This window comes from Manihot esculenta, chromosome 13 (genome assembly GCF_001659605.2).
Source record: "Manihot esculenta cultivar AM560-2 chromosome 13, M.esculenta_v8, whole genome shotgun sequence".
In the NCBI taxonomy this organism is placed as follows: Eukaryota; Viridiplantae; Streptophyta; class Magnoliopsida; order Malpighiales; family Euphorbiaceae; genus Manihot; species Manihot esculenta.
This window is the reverse complement of record NC_035173.2, coordinates 18,258,911-18,263,170: the sequence shown is the minus strand read 5'-3', so window position 1 is coordinate 18,263,170 and position 4,260 is coordinate 18,258,911. Positions and strand designations below refer to the sequence as shown.

Genomic DNA, 4,260 nt, shown 5'->3' with positions numbered 1-4,260 from the left:
ATAAGTCAAAATGGGTCTCTATTTGCCTGTATTGATTGTCCTTCTCCCCATATCCAACAACTCCAAAGCTTTTAGTGATGGTGGTGGCATTAAATGGTTGCCATGGAGGATATTGTTGGAAGCATTGCTGGTTGACTCTAGATCTTCTAGGTCGAATCAGTGGTGGTAGAAAGGGCAAGTAAAATGGGCATTGAGACAAGTATGAATGGATTCAACTTGAAAAGTGCGCATACATTTAGGAAGCAATTTGTAAACAATTGAGGGCTCATTCTATGAAGAATGGATTCTATGGAGAAAATGGGCTAGAGAAGAGAGAGACTGAGGTCTGTGGATGGGTATAAGTGATTCAGTAATGGCAGAATGAGTTGAAATTGGATGGAAGGTCTGGATAGTTAACAGAGGCAAAAGTTAAGGATGTTTTTACTGAGTTTTTCAGAATGGAGGGATTAACTTGTAAATAATAGTAATATCCACGATTAAATTTTAGATCTCCCTATTATATATTGAACAAAAGATTGAGTAGTAGAAGCTTGAGACCACATAATTGTGGTTTTATAATGTGTAAGTCACCTGCTATTTGTTATCCCTTTCTATTTTCTCCTTCTCTTCCTACTTTTAACACTGTTTTTCTAATTCTCCTTTTTTTTCATATATTTTTATTTTAACATCATGTAGCTGTTTATATGATGGGGAAACTATAAGAGTGTTGAATCACTTGCCCTAAAGAAAATTAGGTGGATCCAGGACATAACCTTTCGAATCCCATGCCAAAATGTTCTCCATATGCCTCCATTCTCAAGGGCATCAACCAGGTCAACAACAACTTTTATATGATCCTAAGCAAGTTTCCTTTTCATTTTACACACTTCCATTTTTCCCCCAAATGAAACTGAACCTCAAAGCTAGAGTGACCAGAATAACTCTCTTCAAAACAGTAATGAACTTGAGCCCTCAATATCTAATAAAATCATCAATTCAGCCCCCAAAATGGGTTCTTACAAGCTGGGTGATTCAACGTTTTACTCGCTCATTGAAAACTATGCCAATTTGTGTGACTTTAAGTCATTAGAGAAGGTTTTGAATCGAATGAGACTTGAAAACGGAGTATTTATGGAAAGGAGTTTTGTTCTTATGTTTAAGGCTTATGGAAAAGCTCATTTACCTAAAAAGGCCATTGAATTATTTGATAGAATGTCCAATGAATTTTAGTGTAGAAGAACAGTGAAGTCATTTAACTCAGTTCTTAATGTTATTATACAAGCGGGACTTTATAATCGTGCTATGGAGTTCTATAGTTATGTTGTTGTTACGAAACACATGAATATATCACCTAATGTGCTCAGCTTTAATTTGATTATCAAGGCTATATGTAAGTTGGGATTGGTTGATGATGCAATTAAGGCATATAGAGAGATGCCAATTGGGAAATGTGTACCAGATGCTTATACATACTATACATTGATGGATGGGCTTTGCAAGGAGGATAGAATTGATGAGGTGGTTTCTCTATTAGATGAAATGCAAATTGAGGGTTGTTTTCCTAGTCCTGTTATGTTTAATGTGTTGATTAATGGGTTATGCAAGAAGAGTGATTTAATACGGGTAACGAAACTTGTTGATAATATGTTTCTTAAAGGTTGTGTTTCTAATGAAGTGACATCTAACACACTTATTCATGGTTAGTGTTTGAAGGGGAAGTTGAATAAATCACTTAGTCGTTTGGATAGGATGGTGATGAGTAAATATGTGCCCAATGAAGTCACATATGGGACAATCATTAATGGGCTTGTTAAGCAAGAAAAAGCTCTTGATGGGACTCATGTGTTACTTTTGATGGAAGAAAGAGGGTATCGTGTGAATGAGTATATTTATTCCATGCTAATTAGTGGGTTGTTTAAGAAGGAAAAGTGTCAAGAGGCTATGAAATTGTTCAAGGAATCGATGAAGAAAGGATGCAAACTCAACACTATTCTATATAGCGCTTTTGTATATGGTTTGTGTCGAGAAGGAAAACCAGATGAAGCTATGCAAATTCTTTCTGAGATGGCAAATAAGGGTTGCAAACCCAATGCTTTCACATATAGCTCCTTGATGAAGGGACTCTTTGAGACAGGTAATAGCCATAAAGCCATTGAAGTGTGGAGAGACATGGAAAAGAATAATTGTACTCAGAATGAGGTCTGTTATAGTGTACTCATTCATGGGCTATGCAAGAATGGAAATGTCATTAAAGCAATGATGGTGTGGGAACAAATGTTGGGGAAAGGATTTAGGCCTGATGTTGTGGCTTATAGTTCACTGATACATGGCCTTTGCAATGCTAGGTTGATAAAAGAGGCTTTGAAACTTTATAATGAGATGCTTTGTTTGGAATCTCATTCTCAACCTGATGTGATCACATATAACGTACTTTTCAATGCTTTATGTAAGCAAAGTAGCATTTCTCATGTTGTTGATCTTCTAAATAGAATGCTAGATCAGGGATGTGATCCTAACTTGGTTACATGCAACATATTCTTGAGAATGTTAGGAGAAAAGCTAGATCCACCTCAAGATGGGAGGGATTTTCTAGATGAACTTGTGGTTCGCCTACTAAAAAGGCAGAGAATTTTAGGTGCTTCCAAGATTATAGAAGTGATGTTGCAGAAGTGCTTGGCACCCAAATCCTCTACTTGGGCAAGAATTGTTCAAGACTTATGTAAATCTAAGAAGATTCAAGCAGTCATTAACAAGTGTTGGAGCAACCTATATTGCTAATGCATTAGGTATACAAATTCTTTATACTCTTACCAAGCAGAAGTTGGTTAGATTTTGGATACCATGTGATTTTGGGTCAATAAAGGGTATCAAAAAGTTAGTACCTCAATCAATCACTTGAGAGAGATAACTTTTTTATGTTTTTGCATTTGTGTGTGTTTGTTGTCATACTTATTGTGTATATGTGGATATACAAAATAATCATTTATTCTATATTTTTGGCATTATGATTTTCTTTTTTGGAGAAGGGGGTGGGTAAGTAATATATGCATATGTGGTGGTTGTGTCTTCTGTAGGCTATTTTTTTGTTTACCTCAGGGTAACCAATTTTGTAGCCAGAAAGACTTGTATAATGTGTATGTGGAGCTCGTTGAGACCATACATTCACTTCTTTCAATATTATGAAGCTACCTTCTAATTTTAGACCATATTTCCTAATGTTGTTGCCCGTGGACTTGATGTTCCAAATATTGATCTAGTAGATTTTGTTTATTTGCTTTGTTGTTTTTTAGGCAGGTATGTGTGATTTGTTACCTAGTTCATAGGTGGAACTTTACCATATGGTTTACTTCTTATAAGGCCCAATATTTTTATCATCTAGTGTAGGTTATTCTTTTTCGCTTAGGCATGGTTTACTTGTCATTTCAACAGGGTTTATTGCGTCGGCCTCCTATTAGAATTGTCATATTGCATGGTAGTTTTTGTTGAATTTAATATATTTTAAATATTTTGGAAGTCCAGATAATTGAAAATTGGATAAAGTTGTATATTTTTCACTCCCTAATTCTCTTCTTCTTCCCCCTCCTAGTCCTCTCTCTACCTCTCTCTTTGCATTGTTTGCCCCATCCCTCCCCCTCCATAAGATTGCTGCCGTCTTGGGAATGTTTCACAACATTTGCAGAGTCTCCTAATTCCCTTTGTTGATTTCTCTGCTGCTGCAATAAGGTAATTCTAGATTTTAGAGCATCATAATGGCTTCTGCATCTTCCTATCTATAGCCTAATTTTTCCATTGTGTTCTTAAAAATTTTGCCATGTTTTTCCTTGATTTGACATTGTGCAAACCTGCAATGAAGTTCGATTGCTTACATGGAGGGTGAATGATGATGGGTAGGCTTTGTGTTATCTCCCGCATTCTCTTCCTCTCTCTCTCTCTCTCTCTCCCCCATCCATCCATCCATCTATATATTTCAGTTCTTCCCTCATCTTTCTCCCTCTATCACATTGCATTGCTGCAGTATCTGGGGAATGTTTCACAACATTTACACAGCCTCCTAATTCCCTTTATTAATAATAGTAATCTTCTAAATTATTCTGGAAACTATACTTATTTTAACCCTCAACCTCAACACAAAATTGCTAAAAATTAAAAGGATGAAACATAATTGTGAGAATGCAAAAATGTTTATGCTTTCTTGACTATTAGGTGTAGTTGATTTTTATAATAATTGAAACTGAATGATTGTTTTTCTGAAGTAAATAGGCATTGTCTCTGTCTTCTCTT

The 4,260-nt window shown here is 35.8% G+C and overlaps 1 pseudogene; it reads left to right on the top strand.

The window, feature by feature from the left end:
* The first annotated feature begins 708 nt into the window (after window positions 1-708).
* LOC110630535 lies at window positions 709-2,915 on the top strand (annotated as a pseudogene).
* Window positions 2,916-4,260: the final 1,345 nt, after the last annotated feature.